General features: G+C 51.2%; 1 protein-coding gene and 1 long non-coding RNA gene across 10 annotated transcripts in view; one reads left to right on the top strand and one right to left on the bottom strand.

The window, feature by feature from the left end:
* The window catches only part of MAML3 (mastermind like transcriptional coactivator 3), a 254,080-nt gene that overhangs the window by 23,307 nt on the left and 210,356 nt on the right, over positions 1-20,417 (bottom strand). The window lies entirely within an intron of this gene.
* Positions 10,902-11,455, top strand: LOC113843567 (uncharacterized). Its single transcript, XR_011808674.1, has 2 exons — positions 10,902-11,060; positions 11,211-11,455. It is a non-coding gene; the product is annotated as an uncharacterized lncRNA (long non-coding RNA).

Below are 20,417 nucleotides of genomic sequence, written 5' to 3'. Positions count from 1 at the left end.
CTCCCCCTCCGACAATCTGTTTCCTCTTTGTCAGGTGTAATTTGAGTGCTGCACAGCACCGGGCGCACGTTCAGCCCCTGCTTACAGCCGCCTGTGCAAGGCTCCGTGCCACCGGGAGATTTAAGGGCCGATGCTGAGGCTTGCCGTGGGTACAGCACGGTGCTGCCAACAGTGAGCCCCTACAGAATCGAAGCTGTGCCATGAGACCTCTTGGAGAAAGAAGCACGAGCCCGTGCGGAGCCCTCTGCCTGCAGGCACTGCTCCAGGAGCGCGAATGCTCCTGGCCCAGGAGCCCTCTCCTGGGGCGGCTCTTTGGGACGGTGACAGCTCCCAAAACTCACCGGGCCCAGTCGTGACCTGGCTGGCAGATGCTGGGATTCGAGCTGTGGTCCCTGGAGCACATGCCAGGTGCTCAGGTTAAACTGTTGCTTTGGTTCAAGTGCCTGCACTTTCTGTTCCATGATGCACGTCGAGCTAGAAAGGCTCTCCTCGGATAATCCCCGCGTTTTGAGCTTTGCTGCCAGGAGTGCTCTCCCAGGGCGCTGCTTGGAGGGGCGTCACGTGCAGCAGAGAGCACCAGCAGCACAATCACAGCAGGCAGAGATGGAGGCAATCACCCAGCCCGTCTCTCAGCCTGCACAGGATTGCTCCCTGGAGGACTTTTTAGCCCAACACGCAGGAATTGCTGTGACGAGGGGATCTGGGAGCACATCAGTGCTCCTTAACCAACAATGAAAGGCCTGGAAGAGGAGGTGATCAAGAAGTTTGTGATATATGCCCCTTAGCAGACAGGTCCTCCTAGAGAGGGCCCGGAGAGCCTTCTTGTTAAAAGCCAATTGGATGAGTGACATTTCAGAAAAAAAAAAGACGTGTGTCACTTCTCAGCAGCTTCCCCCCGGCTCAGCTCAGACAATTACAGCTTAACTACCGGGGTTAAGCTCAAGCCTTCCACGGTGTCAGGATGTGAGGTACAGAGGGACACCGTCAGCTATTTCGGGTATTGAAATATCATTTACGGGAAGGGAAAGCATTCCCTGTCAGCTCTTTCTTTTGCATCTGAAAGAAGTAAAAGTAGTTAGAAAGGAAAAACGTGGTGGGTGTTTTTCACAGCAGGCTTTACCTGTGGTCTTTCATTTGCACAGCTGCAGTGAGCGGAGCCTGACCTGGGGTTAAGTTGCTGTGCCATTTGACAACAGGGGACCACGTGCCACAGGTCCCATCACCAAACCACGTCCCTTAGTGCCACGTCCACACTTACACACCACTAGGGATGGGGACTCCCCCAGGCAGCCCCTCCCAATGCCTCACCACCCTCTTTGTGGAGAAGCTCTTCCTAAAGTCCAACCTCGACCTCCCCTGGTGCAGCTTGGGGTCATTAACAACACACGTGCAGCTGTTTTGGCTCCAGATGCCTCTCTGGATACCTAAAACTTCACATCCACGACTATAGAAACTTGCTTAAAAAAATACAAAAGCTGAGGTGAGACATCCCATCACCTGGCTCCAGGAATCAAAGTCTCCAGACAAAAAACCAGCAGATAAAATCCCGAGATGCGACAACATTACCACCGTGCTTATACATGGCTAGGGCCAGCAAGGGAGACTGTGCTGTTCAGAGACACACCATGTTCAGTAACAAAGCCTGGAAACCCAGAAACATGAAGTAAATTGATGTAGAAAGCTATTAAAACTTCGTTTCTAGTGTTGCCAACATAACTAAATATTTAGTTCTGATGGTATTTAGCTATGTTTAGAAATGAAAGATAGGATTTGCAGTTTGTTTAATACCTTATCTTAAGATATATCTATTTTTTTTTCAATGTTAAAGTAGTTACCTGGTGCGCTGGAAGTCAGGAAATACACGCACCCCTTTGGTGGCTGCTAACCCACTGCTGGATCCTGTACGAGGGGGTAACGCTTGGGGCGTGCTGAGACCCACAGGGCACGCGTGTGCAAAGCACTGGTACTTCTTCCACATACATTACACCGTGTTCAGGGCGAAATTTGTTCTTGGACGCCTGCACAAAGACCGTGCCAAAAGCAATGGATGTGCATGTATGCTTTCAGAAAAGCGGGCTCTGGCTTACTGACGGGAAGGTTTTTGTTGCTGTTTGGTTTTCAGCAAAGGCCTCTTTCCAAGGGCACAGGGAACCACCCTGCTGCCACACAGCAAAGGGCGAGCATTTCCCTCGACCACATGCACGCTCTGTGGAAACTCTGAGGACTCACTCGGGAGAGCAGGGAGGCTTTGCACCAAGCTCCAGGAGAAAGGTTTCATTTCTTTTTTCTTAGGTTTGTTTCTCTGCTACAGAAACTGCTCTTTTCGGGGATGCAACATGCGGTCACATGCGTGGACCTCTCCTTGTAGACCTCTCCTGTCCTGTAGGATCCAGTCAGGACAAACGCCAACAAACTTGTCCGTTTTAGACACCAGAGATCTCAACCAGAAAGAAGTTGGCAAATGGCCCAGTAACATACAACCAGTGCCATCACCAAAACATCTGCACCCTCACCAAAAAGGCCTCTCAGGAAACCTCTACTCGTCATTTCAATACCATGAACATTACTTCAGTAGGTTTTTGATGCTCAGCATTTGTTAATCTTTTACACCAACAACCAACACGTTTTTCTCTAGTTTCCCAAAAGAAGCCATTTCAGAATTTGGGGTGCCTGGAGGGATGGGACAGCTCAAAACCCTGCATACAGTATGGGGCCACCTCTGACCTTTCCTTTCTGAAACAGAAGCCCCGCTCATTACTCATGTCTGTGCACGTCCCCAGCCACTGGTTTGGTGTCGGGGCCTTGCAGCCAGTACGTGTGCCAGGGGATGGACCTGTGCAGCACGGCGATCACACCGAGGTTACTGAAGGTGCAGCAGCCAGCTTGGTTATGGAAAAAAAAAAAGAAAAAGAGCACCAGCATTTATTTACAGATCCACATACCCACTGGTTTGATTTGATTTTCGTCTGCGGTGGGATCTTCTATCACTATCCTTTGAAATGTGGATTTGTAACTTTATTTTGGGGGGCAGTCTTCAAAATCGTCTGTTATCAGATGTCACATTCCTGAGTTCATTTCAACTCCTGCTCCTTGGCTGTGCTGAAATAATGAATAATAAATAACCGGTGGCAGCAGCAGCAATAGTGGCAGCTGCAGGGAGACATCCAAAACCAATCCACAGCACAAAAGGAAACAAGTCATATCTATTCCTCTCCTTCTCTTCTAATTTCTTGTCCCATTTTTTACCAGGGGTTTTGCTGCTGTTGTTGTCCACTTTATCTTTTGTTTCCCTTCTTTCTTTCTGCTGAGGAATGCGGAGGTCTCTAAAGGGTCAGAGGATTTCGCCGTGCCAGCCCTCTGCTTATTTTAGGTACTGACTGTTACTGGAATACATAATTAAATCCTAACGACCGGGTAAGGAGAAGGTGCCCCCACCAACCTCTGCTCTTGCTTTTCTGCAGATCTGAGGCCCTTCGAGCCCATCTGGGATAAGGATGATAAATTCCTCCTCAGATAAATGTTATTCAGCATACCAACACCCCCGGACGCCGATTTAGTTTATTATTCTTCTCTCTATCACCCCTGACGTCGCAGGGCCGAGCAGCACAAGTAAAACAGTGCCTGAAGGAAGAACGCACACGACGATGCCGTCCGACTCCTCCTGCAGCTCCCCCAGCCTGCTGACAAGTGGCTTTTCCTTGGCTGGTCCCATGGGATGCCAGGAAGGTCGCGCTGTGGAGTGCTCTGGCTGGCCACCCCTCACACCGCAACAAACATCCACGTGGACATGCACCCTGCAGCTCCGAGGGAGAAGCACGGCAGGATAAAATAGTAACTTGGTCTGAAAACGTTGCTGAAAGACCAAAGGAAAGCATGAGAGAAAGATGGATCTGTCTGCTATCAGAGGCTGCCCCCATCCTGAGAAGCAGCCATCTTGCTGCTTGCCCCCTCTCCAAATTTGACTTGAGAAGTGAGTTTCAAGAGAAGGGCTCAGCAGGGCTCTTCAGCAACTGAAATACCACGTCTGTGACTGCCGTACACAACACAGGAACAGCCCTCTGATCAACGCTCAGGGCTGCCTGCCGGAGCTTTGTTCCCAAACAGCCGCGGTAAGGAGCGGCCCCCAGGCTGCGAGCTCACTTCTTGAGGGAAAACGAGCAATTCGCTCTGACCACCTCTGGCCACTGACTGGACGTGACTTGTGGTGCTGGAAAGGCCACGTGTGGTCTTGTTGGCTGGGGAAATGGGGACATTACTTCTCAACTGCAGCCTCACAATGTGCTTCCACAGATGGGCACGACCTAACACAGAGTTGTCACTTAAATACTGGGACTGGGTAAAAAGTTCATTTTCCCCAGAAAAATCACCATTTCGACTGCATAGCAGTCATCACAACAGGTTCTTCTTTTGAGGGAAAAAATAACAGATTTGCCAAATACTTGGGGAGAAAAGCACTTATAAAACTGAACCTGTCAGACATCTTCCTATGTTCAGCAAAAACGTTCCATGTTTTTCCAGACGAGACACCATTTTCTAGAGAAGAAAGACCTATGTACTCATTCCAGCAACACTCAACACCAATTTTTGTCCAGTGACGCTCTCCTGAAGGCAGCTGTCAGACCAGAGCGAGAGGCTTTGCTGGTGGCTCCCCGTTTCACTTGGCAGATCACCGTACACACACCCAGCCCAAGTACCCCAACGCAAACCAACCAGCACGTGCTGAGCGCTTCTGGAAGGCAGCCTCCAGAGCTTCCTGGCAAAAGCTGATTCATTTTGAGACAGCAGTGGAGCTGCTCTTATATTTAAAATAAAAAATATTTATATATAAAGATAATATCATATTGTATTCATATATAATAGATTTATAATACTATATTTATATAATATATAGATATGTATCTCTATATATAGAGATATAGATATGTATATATATACAGTATATATAAATATAATATTAAATACATATAACATATAATATTTACAATATTTTATAAAATAAAGGATATTTTCTCCACCACTGGCCACATCTTCCTACCAGGAAGAACCAGGCTCATCCAAACTCAGCCCACAGACGCCACACAGCAGGTGGAGCAGAGGTGTCTAAAAGCCAGCTCGCGTCCTCATTTAGCAGTCAGTCCCCGCTTTCCAGGGCTAAACACCTACGTGCCTCCCTCCTGGCCTTCCACCACGGGACATCCAGCACTGCCAGGCACCTTTGCAAGTGGCACAGGGGGAGCAGGCTCTCAGCTGCCGCTGCCTACAATGCCTGGGGAGCGTTTGTCAGGGTGGCTGGCGGCAGCCCGCTGTGCGGCTGGCTGTGAATGGGGTTTGTGTGCGCCTTTCATGCCATTGTGCGAGGCTGGAGTGCAGGACAATGCGAATGGAAACATTTCGCCTGTTGTTGACATCTAACTGCCTCCTGGAGGATACAGCCTCCACCAGACAGATGGCTAATTTCTTTACCCTCACCTCCTCCTGCAGCACTCCAGCGTTAGCGTGATGGCCTGCCCCTGGAGTGAAGCCCTAATTGCTGTCAAACGCTCACAGACAAAAGTGGTGTCTACATATCATTCATGCAAGTGTTGTTGCCGGGCTGTGAATTAAACAGCAGAAGCCACTTGTCAATTGACTCCGGCGTGAGCCGTTTTGCTCAGGCGCCGGCTCACGCTTTACAGGATCAAGGCTGACAATTTCCACCGCGGCGCAGGCGGGGACCGCCCGCACGGGAGGATGCAGCGCCTGCCCCAAGAAACCTGGGCTGTCAGGCTTAAATTTGGGGGTGTGCTTCCCCCCTGCTGCAGAAAAATGCTCATTTTCCTTTGTCCTCGCTGGTGAAAGCCGAGCGGCCACTGAGGATGAAGCGGGTGCTGAGCACGGAGCTCCTCGTTTGTCTTGCTCGCGCATGAGGCGTAATTTGGGGACCGACGAACTCCGTGCTTCATGGAGCTGCCGCCGAACGGGCAGGTAGTGCTCATGGCCAGACGGTGACAGTCAGCCACCGGCAGGCTGATTGGATGCACATTCATCTTCAAATTATGTTGTGTGACAGCACAGGCTGCTGAACACCATTTTAACATGCAGAGTAACTCCTCGGGAGGCTCTTCATTATGCATTCAGCGGGCTATTTTCAGACTAAACAGCATGTCAGTGGCTGTGTTTATCCCTTTCCACCTGGGCAGAGGAAACAGTTCAATGTCCCCCCGGGGAATTAATACATATTACAACCCACACATCGATTCCCCTCAACAGAGGGAAATGGCCAGGCACACGTTGCACGTTTCCAGAAAATATCGAAGCCCCGACAATGAGGGATTGCTAGGGGGAAAAGCGCGTCCGAGCAGCGACCCTCGGCTTCACAGAAGCCCAGTAACATGGGGCCAACACAAAACCCTACACACACGAAGGCACACACAGGGCAGCACGCTGCTGCCCCACAGGCGGTGCCACGAGCATCGCCTTGGTCCCCGCATCGCTGCCAGCCCCGGCACAGAGCAGGCAGCATCTGCACGGGGCTCAGGGGGCCTTCCCTCTCCTCCTGTCTCCTTCCCAGTGTGATTTACTTGCTCTTGCTGGGAATACTTCATCTCCTGCCCTTTTACAGATCCGACTGGTGGCTTCCTGGGAATGGATTCGCGCCCGTAACTCCGCAGCAGCGACTGAAGCATGTCAAGATCAGCGTTATTCCTCTTCTGCCTTTAATCCTCCCACCTTCAACAGACAACACACCCAGCTGGCAGGGGTGGCAGGACCACAGGAGCCAGGCTCCTGGCAGGATCCCAGCCAGGCCACAGGCCCCCTGCTTATTCCCAAAGCAGCTGCCCTACAGTCCTGACCCTTCCCGATCCTGTCTTGGAGCTGGGTACAACCCAAACCAACCCACTGCTAATTGAATGTCTCTAATTAAAGGCAGGTAGTTCACGAAGTCCCTGAGCTGAAAGCTTGGAGAACCTCCTGGTGAGAGGTCTGCAGTCCTGTTCCCCCCGGGGGCTTTATGCAGGATGGGATGTTGGCTCCCACCCAGGTTGGTCCCTACGGGCCCCCCACCTCCAGTAGCTCACCCACGGGTGGGCAGTGAGGGGCCGCGACAGGGGAGCTCACCAGCTCAGAAGCCCCCTGGCCACGTGTAAAACACACATCCCATTTGAAATGAAAGCCTGTTTATTAAAATTGACACTTGCACGGTGCCTGCCCAGCTGATTAGGAGTACCAGCTGTGCAGCCAGCAGCCGAGAGGCCTGACATCCCAGAAGCTGCAGCAGCGCTCTGTGTCCTGCTTCATTACTGACCTAACAGCCACGGGAGAAGATTTAGAGCCAAGCTCCTGCAGCCTGCGAGGGTTGCCCAGTTCCGTGTCAGCTGCCTGGCCCCACAAAGGGCAGTTTTGGCACCCCCTGCCCATGCTGGGGGATGCTCGTGGGGCACCCACCTGCCTGGGGTCCACCGAGGGGCTGCTGGAGCAGGAGGGAGGCGCTGTGAGTGGGGCTGCTCCTCCTAACAATGACAGCAAAGCTCATTCGGGATGGCTCTCCGTGGCAGAGGGATATTGAATTCATTACACTGCAGGGAAAAACTGAGAGGTTAAAATAAAATGGCAGCAGGTGCATCTAATAAGATTACAAGGTCCCCCTGGGATGTACTTGGAGAGCGGTTTCACTGTGTATTTTAAACCAGACTACACTGTTGAAATCAACAGGGTTTTAGTTGCACAAGGCAGGCTAATTGGGAATTCAGTTCATGATTATTCAGGTGTAAGGCACAGTGTAGCCAGAGATGTGCTGAAATAAAATCTGCTTGATCTAAGCGAGGGAGAACAAAGTGGATGCACCTCGTGAGTACAAATGCAGGAGACCGGAGTACGGAGATAGGGGTGGAAGTACACCTCGCAGAGATTTCTGTACTGTCATTAAAAAGGCATTCCAGGGAAAATAGAGTGAAATATATTGTGCTGAAACACCATTTAGATTCTGAAGCTTTCTGCTTTAATACCTCACACAGCCTCAGAGGAGGGGCCAGAAGTGCCAGTATATCATCCTGAACTAACCGAGCTGCTCTCGGATCTGTAGCTTATACATGTAGATGACCTTACGTAATGGATTGAAACAAGCCTTAAACTTTATTCTAATGTAACTGCAAAATAATAATAAAAAACCAAACTGCAATTCTGCCACGTTGCATCTACACACACCTGTACCACCACCTTCCAGACGTGCTCACAAGGCAGAACTGACAGCCTGACCCAAAGAGATGCTGTGAGGAGCCCCCACGACCCTTCAGACACAGCTCTGTGCTCCTATTTGAGCCCATCAATCCTGCTCCCCGAGTGGCAGCTGGTAACGCACACATCTGCCAACATCCAGGCACCGCAGCCACGGGGCACGCTGCGCTCACAGCTGGAAACTTTGCAACTGCTTACATTTAACTAAAAGATAACCCTGGATTATGCATTTCGCACAGCAGAGGTTAAAAAGCAGACTGGGGCTTGGGTTAATGCCAGTACAACGCCTCTGCCTGACCCCTCACACACATAATGTTACCTTTGGTAATGCTTCCTCTCTGTTCCTCCTTCTGTGCTGCCCAGGAAAAATCAGGGAGCCCCCACAACTGGGCCTTACCTGTACAGGCTCTCTGCAGGGCCAGAAGGTGCCAGCATTTGCTATCAGAAATCCCACCCTGTGCTCTGGGGGTGGCTTCCAGCTTCTGCCTAGAGCATTAGCTTGCTTGCCTTAATATCATTACACTAGGGGTGGTTACCCCTACGGGATGCCAGCAGCCCTTGCAAGTCTTTACCTCTAGGGCTCAGGAGCAGGAAGCATCCCTGCCTGTTTCACCCAAGGTAGATGTTTCAGATGGCTAAGTGGAAACAAATGTGTTTCACAGACAAGCCCCACCTGCAAAAAGCCCCTGCTGTCAACAGCTGACTGGTAACAGGCCTCTTAACGGTGATGGGATCTGCCTGGAAGAAGTGACTGGAGGCAAATGTCTTTCCCAGGGAGGTGGAAAAAAGCCTCCGGGGAGCGAAAGGTTTTAAGGCAAAATGGGGCAGCCTGCACGGGATGGCTGCTCACCGCCCTGCAGCCACAAAAGGCAGTGAGCTCCGAGCCTCTCCATCATCTTGGTGCCCACGTTTCTGCCTCCTCCTGGGGACAGTGGCTGTCCTGGGTGTCCTCCCAACACGTCCACCTCAGCAGGGTGGATGTGTTGACTGTAAGGTTTCACCTCTTTCGGCTTAGAGCACACAGCCAACTGGCAGAAAGGGGCTGCGGCCTCCTCACAGCAGCTCGTACATGAGCAGAGTTCGTGTCAGAGAGCAGGGCACGCGTCCTGCCCTCTGCCAGCAAGCAGGGGTCTTCCCCCAAATCCGGCTGCTCTGGCTGAGCTGTGACACCTCAGCCAAGCCTCCAGGTGCAGTAAGGGCTTCCTGAAGTCAAAAAGGAAAGGGTGAAGTTGCACAAAGAGCAACTCCTCACCAGAAGGGGAATTACCCCTGGCACTCCCAAAACGCCCCCGATCACACGAGGCTGTGCATTACACCCAACGTGTGCACATTGCTGCACTAACCCCTGTAGTGCCAGCCCCCAGGGGAACTGCAGGCCCTGTGCCACAGGGCGCAGGCACTTTAATTCTGTTTTATGATTTTTAGCATCCTCCTCTCACAGGCAAGGCGCTTTTAGACCCTGTTTTCATTTTAAACAGCAGGAAATGTAGTTTAATATGCTTTTCAGTAGTGGTAAGAACAGAAAGGGAAAAATAAAGGGAGTTGGGAGAATAGATGGCACAGCAAACTGACTGCCGGAGCTGCGAAACGGCACGTGGTGCTCATGCAGAGCTGGTCAGCTCCTCGCTGTTCCCAGTTCTGCTGTGCTCACCCCACCTTTTGGGGAGGGGGTGCCTGTAGAGCAAGTAACAGGCAAACCGGGGGAGAGGCTTCTGCCAGCTGTGAGCACCCTCCAGGATGATAAAAGCGGGACCGACAAGAAAGGGAGGGCAGCAGGAAGCCCTGTTATTTATCTGGCCCCAGGTAGCTCCCCGGGCAGGGGCCAGGTCCCCCCGGCAGCGGGGTGCGGGTGCTGGCTGGGGTGGGAGCGGGTTTCTCCCCCTCCCCGCGCCCACGAGGCGCTCGTCTTTCTCCCAGCAATTACCATGGATGATTTATGTGGCCAGTCGAGAGGGCCTGCCAGGGTTCTTATTTCATCTCGGGGAAAAAAAAAAAAAAAAGGGACTCTGCTGGAATTTTATCAGGGAGCCCGGATTAAACTGACAGCTGCCTTTTGTTTTGTTTTTAAAGACCTTTCCTTCGGGGCGCCGCCCGGAACGAGGGGGGGACGCCACAGCGAGCAGAGGGCAGCAGCCCCTCCTGCAAGAGAAAATAAAACCATTTCCCTCTCCCCGTGCACGTTTCAAGCGAGGCCATTTTTAAGGAGCCGACATCTGAGAGCGCCCCCCGCTCCCGGCAGCTCCGAGCAGCGCTTCATGGCACTCGGCTGCAGCCACCCAGGCCGCAGCTTTGCCTCCCCCAGTGCTGAGCCTCCATCCCTGCACCACGGCAGGCCCCGAGTGTGGCTCCGAGCTGGCACGGAGGGCCCCGTGTGGCAGGGTAATGGCGTGTAAAGAAGTGACACAGCCAGGATGTTCTGGGTGCTTACAGGGAGAAGAGGGAAACAAAACCAGTGTCGGAAACCAGCAGAAGTTGACTGCTGCGGATCCTTCCTTAGCACAGCCTCAGGAAAAGCATTCGGCTGCCCCGTGCCCCCCTCCTGGCACCAAGGGTGAGTGCCCAAGGACCAAGGCAGTGCCTTCGCCACCAGCCTGGTGAAGATTTCACCAAGCCCAGCTGCTCCTCCCCGTCCCTGGCCACATTTATCGCCTGGGAGCTGGCCACTGCCTGTTCCAGGAAGGGGGTTAAGCTAATGATATGCCAATTCGGCACACCCGCACAGCCCTGTGGTGGGGCTGCTTGCCGGTGCCACACGGGGAGCACGGCGAGGATGAGGAGTGCCATGCGGGGAGCCCAGCATCGCCGAGAGCCCCGGCTGCCCTGGGTGGGCTTTGTTCCCCCCGCAGGTCAGTCCCCCCCGTGCGAGGCTTGGCATGGCTGCCAAGCTCTCAGCCCCAGAAATAGCGCGTCAGGCAGCCGAAAAAAACAGCGGGGAGGGGGAGAGGCAGATAAAAATAGCGAGAAATGTTGATTGCATTGTTACTGCTTCAATTAAGCTCAGACACTTCAGCCTGATGAGTCAACAGCAATGACAAGAGGGCACGGCGAACAGGAGCAGAAGGGGTTTGCAGTCCCACCAGCACAGAAGGCAGCAAGGTCCCCAAGCAGGAACCCCCCACGAGCAGGGCTGGTGCTCCCAGTAGCCGTCCACCAAAACGCGTGCACTGCCAGTGCGGATGGCGGTCATTAAAATCTGTGTGTAGTTTGTGAGGCTGTTCCAATAAATGACCCGGCGAATTCATCTCGTCTCCTAACGCTATCTCCTGGTATTTGGGATGACTTCATGCCAGATATCCTGCCGCAGGGAAGCGCGGAGGGCTGGGGGAGGAGCGGCGAGGGGCTGCTCAGGGGAAGAGCCCAGCCTGCCTTCGTCCCTCGGCGCTGCCTGGTGAGTCCCCTTCCATCACGCTCCCGAGCGCGGCACAATTAGTGCAGCGGGCCCGCTTCTCCTGCAGGAGCCCAGGTCCCCAAAAGGTAGGGCTTCAACATCATTAGCAGTTCATCGTCTTAAACCTCCGGGCAGCCCCTAGGCAGATCCCCTCGCGCAAGCCCCGCACCCCTCCCCCTTTTTGGTGTCTGCTTATCAAACTAATGAAGCACATCCAGACTGAAAGGTCTTGGGGTAGAAGACAGCAGCTTAACCATGATTCAGTACATGGCCCTTCCCCTCCTCCTCTTTATCAAATAAAGCAAGCAGAATTTCCTACGCTTAAATGGAAGGGAGGAGGAAGGAAGGAGGCTGAGGGGAGGGAGACGTTTGTCTAGTAATTCCCTGCAGAAGGAGATGTCTGTTTACTTTCTTTGACTGAGCACTTGCATATTAAAAAGCCCCGGCTCCTTAGCGGGCAGGATTTAGCAGCACCGGCGATGCCTGCTCGGGTGGCTGGGGATAACCATGTCCTGCGGCCCTCCCCTCGTCCTCCTCTGGGCGCAGGCAGAGGGATGCTGCACGTGCTCCGGCCCCAAAATGAGAGCAGCCCCGGCAGAAGCCATGGAAGCACGAGGAGGCTCCAGTAGAGTCCTGCCATTCGGGGGGAGCCAGAAAGGTGATTTCCAGCTGTAGGTAGAAACACACAAACATCTTTCATCGTGTCACTGGCCTCCATATAGATGGTTACTTCAAGGCAAGTGGGAAAGAAAAAAAAGAGGAGGAAAAAGGAGCCCTGTTCTCATACCCGTCAGACTCAGAGGCACGCTTTAAACGTGTTTAAAGACATTCGTGCATGTTGGTGATAACCTGCTGCTCATCCGAAATCGAGGAACATGAACGCGAGGTGCTGTGAGTCAGCTGCTCTCACGGTGTCAGCTCAGCCCTTCTCCTGGGTCAGCAAAGGGCTTTGGGAGTAAAAGCCATTCTTCACACTGCAAAATATGACTTCTCACCAAATCAACTGGATGTACTTTAAAGAGGGTTTACTGGGGATAACTCGCTGTCACCAGTGCCTGCAGCTGTGTGAGTGCCTGCTGTCGAGGGACCAGCAGGACACCTCCAGTTCAGGCTGCAGAGAGCACCTTCGTTTAGACCCTGACAGAAACTCCCCCTGTCCCCTGACATGAGCCCATCCTGCATTTTGCAGCACCAGGCTTGTTTCTTCTGAGACAAGGCAAAGACAAAGCTCGATCGATCCATCACATCTGCTTTGAAATCTTACTGTGTTGCAGAGTTAAAACCCCTAAGTTTTGTCTCCTGAAAGGCAGGGACCAGATGAAAGCAGTCCCAAATCCTGTTCACGTATCACCCTCATCACAGAACAACCACACAGACTACAACGTTGACCGAAGCCCAAGGAACATACAAGATCATTTTTAAAACAAATTTAAAAAAAATCTTACAAATGACAGGCTTTTGTTTCCCACTAATGTAGGTTAATGCTCGTTCCCATCCACGCAGGTGGGATCAGCATTGGACTAGAGCAGCAAAAAGAAAAAAAACACAACAAACTGGCCACGGGTGGCTCGGGGAAGTCCTCCCTGGTGGGCACGAGGCTTGCCTTCTTTCCTCTTCAGGAAATCTGTGAGAATAAACCACAAATACACGCAAGCACAAAACACACACACACGGGGGTTGCATAAACAATTTGACCGTGAGCACCCCGACACACAAACGTATCTGTACAAAGAAAGCACCCGAGGCACCAGGAACACAAGCACATCTAAGTGCTCTCCCTGTTCGTGCTGTCATTAGGTGTCTCCCCCTGGAAGCCGGTGCCTGCTGGTGGTGTTTCGCTCCTCTGTGGCCTGGCTGAGCTGTGAGTTCCCTTTGTTCCCCCCCGTGGCACGGGGAGCTGGCTGGAAAGGTACAGGGGGGTCAGGAGCTGCACGGACATGGTGAGCTAAGGGAATGAAAACCTGCATAAATATGGCCTGAAAAGGTGTCTCAGAAATCTGAAGGAGAAAAAACGCCACGGACCAGAGAGTTATCCAGCGTCCTACACAGATGAGCTTGCGCTAGAAAATGAGAACCTGGAAATGAGGTCCAGGATTTGCCCCTTTTAAGTTTCGTGAGGGTGTTTGGATCGCAGAGCCTCGCCGAGTCAGCCAGGCATCCTTCTGAGACTGCCTGCTTTGCCGTCAGCCTGTGTGCATTATCGCATTGTAATCAGTCCAATATCCCATCTCTTATCTAAAATGTAAATACTAATTTGAGGGTTCAGGGAGAACACAGCTATTTTATTTTCGGTTTAAAAAAAAAAGAGAGAGAGAGGAGGAGGCCGGCATCATAACAGTAATTTATGATTTTCCTGGTGTATTATCATCGGGTAATAAGAGCAACTTGAAACTGCCAATTATCTCATAAGAGGGGTATCACCTTTTCTATTTTGAATGACTCCATCGATAAACGCAGGCTCTGCTTGCTAACACTCCGTCACATAATCAGTGGCCTTGCAGCGGGAGAGACGAGAGCACGAGAAGGAGAGAAAAACAAGCAGCAAAGAGACGAGCGCTCCGTGCCAGCCAGCCCGGGGCTCAGCAGCAGCAGCAGCATGGAGCAGGGGAGGAGGAAGAGGAGGAGGAGGAGGAGGGGGCTGGGAGGAATCGCCCCGAGCAGCCGGCAGGTCACACACACACAGTGTGCAACAGCAAACGGGGTTTACAAAGAGACATCTGTTCCATTACTTGGATGCATTGTGGCTAATTACATCCTGGCCCGTCTGTGAAATGACAGCCACTTATTCTCCAGTGAACCGTAAAATCTGTACATGTTCGGTGCGGGCAGTGGGGAGTACGAGGAGTGCTGGGAGCGGGGAAGGGGGGGAAGGATGGAGAGGGGGCCGGGAGAGAGGCACAGGAGGAGCACCAAGGACATACCCAGCGCCTCTGCAGCCACGGTGCTGTCGGTCGGGAAGCAGCAAGAGAAGGAAAGCCACTCCAAAAGGCAGACCCTAACGCAGTGCTGCCATACTTATGCCAGGCCGTAATGCCTGCTCTGCCCCAAACTCCTCTCCCCAGCGTTGCCTTTGCTGAGGGAGCGTGGTGGTGCCAGCAGGCACGCAGCGGTGCGCTTTTCCTGCAGGTTTCTGCAGCCCCTCTGCCATCGCTGTTTGTATCTCCCTTACCTGCTGGTCTGACAGCTTTGTTAGAGGCTATTATCCCCTACACCAATTTAATTTTAGCCTTGGATGAATTAAAAACAAGGACTTCTCATCTCCCACCACCTCCCACAGATTTTTTTAGAAATCTGAAGGAAGCTGCAAGAAAATAAATCTCATCTCTACTTTTCCACATACCAAAACGGGCCCTGTGCTCCAGCACGACTGCAATCCGCTCAGATAACACAACACAAATCAGATATCAAGGCTTGGAGTACGCAACCCAAGGGACAGCATTCAGCACCGTGCTAGCTAACAAGGGTTAAATCCTGATCATAGTAGGTCCTGGCAAAAAAAAAACCTACAAACTTTTCAGCGAAGCTGGGTTAAATGTCAAATGAGGCAAAGGCTGCAAAGGTTTGAAAGTGGTTTTGCTGGGGGAGCGGCGGCTTGGCTTGACACTAGAGCAGAGCTCTCGTGAGAACATCTCTACCCGCAGCTACTTCTGATCCCGCGTGCAGCCACATCCCCGCAGCGCAGGCTTCTCGGGGATGGGATGCTTTGGTGGCCCAGCCCAACAGAGCACCGAGGTGGTGTAAGCAGCCTGCCAAACTGGTGCGGTGGCAATTAAAATAAATGGCTAGGTGGTTAAGAGAGGAGGGCAGACTAGAAACAAAGACTGGCTGCTCAGTGACAGCCGATCAGCCCTCTAACCAGAGGCACTGCTTTTGTTCCAGGACTTCCCCATGAAAGCCTCACCTTTCTGCTAATGCAATGAAACCTGTGGATTAGGGCAGAATTTGCTCGGTGTGATGAATTGCTCACTCCCAAAATTGAAGTAAAACTAAGTGCCGTGCACAGGGAAGGAAGGTAAGGAGGACTGCTTGATACTGCTTGTATCACCTACAAGCTGAAGCTGTAGAAATCCAATGGTGTCTAGAAACAGAATTGCAGCAGCCAAACTAAAGAGAGCTAGGATGCTTTGGGACGAGATTTCTTCCTGCATTTGGTTACAGGCTAAGAGGGACATATTAATCCATCTAAATCCCTGACCGCACCATATCCTGCAGGTGTTACAGCCATTCAAGATGGTCAGATCTAGAGGGGAAGAAAAATACAATTAATCTCCGTTCCCTTGCACGATACACAAACAGATGCAGAAAAAGGGAAGCACTGCAGGCAGCTGGTTTGTGTTCACAGCTTAAAGCAAAACCACCTGAGGCTGAAACACCAGGAAAAGTAGCGCAAGCGTGATGTTTTTGCTTCAACTTTAAAACTAGCCTCTGTAGATGTTGGCAAACCAACATAACAGGGAAAAAAAGCATTGGGACCTAGTGTTCCTGCCAGGTTGGGAGTAAAAGCAACTGGAAAAATTAATGGATTTTTCATTAAAATGCTCACCACTTCCTCCAATTTTTGGTCTGCGTTCTGTGGTTTCTGTTTCAATCCTCCTTTCCTGACAAAGGCTTCAATGCTTCTTAGGGCCAGAATGAATATTTATCGTCGCCTCATTCGTGAATCGCAGGTCACAGCCTCTCTGGCAGTAACCTGTGCACGGGGCTTGTAACATCTGGCCGTGGTCAGGCGGGGACCCTCCAGCAGGGCCTCGCAGAGAGCCCCGAGCTTTGCCTGGGGCAGCTCTGGCTGTGGGAGGTGAGTGGTGCCTCCGGACCTCCCTCTTTTTCCTCCATGAGCAGCAGCACCTTAGCCCTGTGCTGTCTTCAGAGCGGCCAGGGCAGCTGGCCAGGGTTTTGAAGGGTTTCTCCGTGGGTAGATGCAGATTCCCCTCTGAGCCCTGCGAGCAGTTGGCACGTACCCCAGTTGGCAAAACTCTGCCAAGCTCTTCAGGAGCACCCGATTTGACTGACAGAATTAAAGCAAGGGGCTCGATATCCCTGTGCTTGACAAAACCTGGAAAGCAATTAAAATGCATCTGGGGAACTGAATGGTGTCAGTCTAACTCGGAATGGATGATACATCCATCTTACCAATTTCACTGCACAACAGGCAACCGGAGAAGGCAAACCAAGGGGAAGGAGAGGGCTGAGTGAGCTGAATTCAATCTTGCGGTGGGTTCTTCTGCCGTAACAGCTGGCGCTTAGTCTATGGATAAATACAGGATTTCATTTTCCATGGACATCAGGCTGCCTCTCCTCACCAGCCCTAAACTCACCCTCACAAAAGAAAAGCTTAGCAGAAAAAAAGAAGCTCACAGTGTGTAACTCTACAAAGAGCTTACAAGGAAGGATTTATAGTAAATTAATATCACCAGCAGCCATATAGCTCACAGATGCTCGCAGCCTTTTGGTGTAAACTGTGATTTAGTTGGCTAACACGTTAGGTGTAAGATCCAGAGACCTCAATTACGGTCTTCCTTCCCTGCCTGTGCAGCTGGAACCTCCTCCCCACACTGCCTTAATGATGAACTTAGCGTCAGCCTTGTTTTTGTTGTATGTATTGACCTATAGCTTCTGATCATTCATCTGCACATGATCTTCTTATCTTCTTCACAGCGTCTTAGCCTGCTCCGGTGTCTGAAGCACTAAATGTTTTACAGTAGGTTATCGCAAGTTCAACTTAATGAGAATCAAGAAAGCGCATTGGGTGGAGGCCCAGGGTTGATCCTGAGTTCATTCTGATCTGAAAAGATTAAAAGGTATATCCCCCTCCTCTGTTTTATTTTTCACTTGCCTTTCACATTGTATATGGACACCCAAGGTGAGCTTTTCCTCTCTTCTCCGGCAAAAGCTACAACAACTGGAGGAGAGCACATGGGTGACATCACAGGAGTCAAAAGTGAAAAATGAAGCAATGGGAGAAGGAAGGGTTTTTAATCATCCCATTTAAAATGCTGCTTCCCCCTGAGTTTGTGTAGTGTGAATTCTTGCTCATATCTATTTCAATAAGGAATGAAAAATTTGTAACAAAGGACATCTGTTCTGTAAATGCAAAGCTTCCAGCTCTTCAATAAAGATGAAAAAATGTCTCTGAGACTTTCAGGAGCTTCTCTGTCAGAAAGCAGAGATATTCTTGAGACCTATAAGGCAAAGTAAAATACACCTGCTCTCTTTGAGAATCCATCCTTCTCCCCCTACAGTTGCCTGATGTGAAAGCTTTTCAAGCCATTTTTCCCAACTATAAAATAAAGGTGACCAGCTAAGGGTATTAAAGACACAGCTCTATGCTTCCTCTTAGGTAAATTCTTCAAAGACAAGGGAGGTATGACTGTGCAAAAGCTGAAAGCATTCCCAACAGGCAGCTGGGAAGACCAAAGTGCTAAATTCCTCCCCTGAGAGCATCCATTTCTTACAGGGAGGTGCTGCCGTTAACAGGCTTCCCGGTTACACCCTCCTCAGAGCTCCTGAGCTGCTGACACTTGTCCCCAAAGCAAGACAGATGTATGCTCTGATCTTTTCTTGGGGGAGAAGGCAGTAAACCAACTGCTGCTTCTTCCCTGTTGCCTGGCTGTAGTGTTGCTGCCAAGGTGATCGGAGAGCAGTGCATTAAGAGGCTGGATGAAAAGAGGAAAACAATCGCTTTGCCTTAAAGAAAAGGACTGGAGGGGGTATTTGTCTTTAAATTTGAAGGTTGACACAAGCAGCATTTGAACTGCCTTTTAAATATTAGTCCCTCACCCAACAGAGTAATGCTGGTAGAGAACCAGTTAGCTTGGGCCTCTGGAAGTTTGGTGTGAAAAGGACAGGGAAGAAAAGAAAACTCTGGGAATAGCTATCAATTAACAAGCCAAAAGAGGAACAGTTTTAGGGACATGAATGTGATGCTAACTAAGAAAAACAAAACCTGGAAGAGGCATTAAGAACATGTGTGCACGTACACAAAATATATGGGGCTGCTACTTGTACAACAGCTCGGATCTCTGCAGCTAAGTGCTAGGCCTTCTGTGCAGAAATGCTACCTGCAAGTAAATCTGAATTGAAAGCACGGAGCAAGGCAAATTGCACATACTTCACAGATACATGCAAAAGCGACAAGTTCCAGAAGCTTCAGAAAAGCTCTCCCAGGAAACAAATGAAATGCACACACAGAGCTGTAGCAGAAATAACACCTCGTGTGTGAGCCTGCAGGCCCTGCGCCGGGGCTGAGGGGGGCAGGGAAGAAGAGGGGCTGTAGTCTGACAGAGGGCAGGCTGAGCCTTCCCCTTCCGAAGTACCCATGAAAACACACCATAAATACCACACATGGTGTGCCATCTGGCTTGGGCCTGCCACCACACGGCACCAAGTGATGCCACGTACTTGGATTCATTTGGTCAGCAGCAGGGGCGCTAAGAGGGCTAGCAGGAAGCCCATTGGGAAGGTCTGTCCTTAGAAAGCACGTTTCAAGGAATTCAACATGCCCTGAGGCATGGCCTATGCTTAGTTCTGATCCGTACACCAGGAGGTGGTGGCACAGCTGAGCTGTGCGGGGCCTCCAAGGTGGCACTGGCAGGAAGGGACGGGAGCTCTGCCTCCAGCCCTTGGCCTCTGGCCTTAGTGCTCGGGCTTCCAGAGTGTAACACTCAATTACCAAAACGTGTGCTTCCAGAATAAAAATCATCTGTTTGGGTCCCTTCATGAGGCCAGTTTCCAGGAGCTGCAAGCTCCCCTTCCTGGAGGTGCAGCACACACAGGGCTGGACGGTGAGTGCCCTGGGCCTGCTCCCCGCCTCGTCTGGTGGTTCACAATTAGCACTGCTCTGGCCACAATTAGCATCTCTTGCTTGTGAGAGACCTGAGTCATTAGCCAGCACGGGAAGTTAATCACCTGCCCACCGTTACAAAAGGGACGGTCCTGTCAGGAGGAAGGTCACTGGCTGGGACCACTGGGGGACAATGGCTGCTCTCTAACCGGTGCCCCTGAATAAATCAACCTCCAAATCCCAGGGCGTCTAAACCTTTACGAACACAAACACTCAGGCAGTATATACGCTACAAAATGACCCAGAATAAAAATGTCTCCCTCTGAGCCCCAGCTTTGGGATGCCATCTCCCTGGTTAACCCCTCCCCGCCAGGTTCCCTGCCTGCCTCACAGAGAGCGTTTTGTTGTTCCCCTAGTACATTATTTGTTGAAATAAATATGGAAATAAGGCAGAGCAAGACAGCCAGACTGAAATAAATTCATCACTCATGGGCTCTCAAGGGAAGAAAACCGCGCATTTTTTCTAAATGATTATTTCTGAAGCACTGAAGGAATGGCTATATCACTAATGAGGCCAGTGCTCCATGACTGCTGATTATAAATGACCTAAAAAGAGACAAGGGGATGGTGTATGTATGTATAGGGGGATGGGGAAAGAGATGAATTGTTCTTCCTCAGGATCTGGAATCATCTCCCCAGGCTCCTCAAAAGTCTGAGAGCATCTGTGGTTCACCACAAAGACAGGCCTGGCATATTTACAGCCGCACGAGGAAGTTGGGGCTGCAGCAGTGTGCTATGCTAACAAGTAAGCACACGATTCCTCTCCTCCCTTGATAGGTCACTATCTGTTCGCTGCAATAATAATTAAAAAGGAAAACGAGCCCTCTCAGTTGCCCCAGGGTCTAAATTATAGGTCCTGCAGGTTGATGCAGTCCGACTGGAGGCAAGAGAAGGCTAAAGCCAGGAATAAGATTCACTTGTGTCTTCTCTCACTTGCTAATTCCCATGGAAACAAGCAACTCACGACAAATGACT

This window comes from Anas platyrhynchos, chromosome 4 (genome assembly GCF_047663525.1).
Source record: "Anas platyrhynchos isolate ZD024472 breed Pekin duck chromosome 4, IASCAAS_PekinDuck_T2T, whole genome shotgun sequence".
Lineage (NCBI taxonomy): Eukaryota > Metazoa > Chordata > Aves > Anseriformes > Anatidae > Anas > Anas platyrhynchos.
Note: the sequence above shows the minus strand (reverse complement) of the source record. Positions and strands in the feature narration are given on the sequence as shown.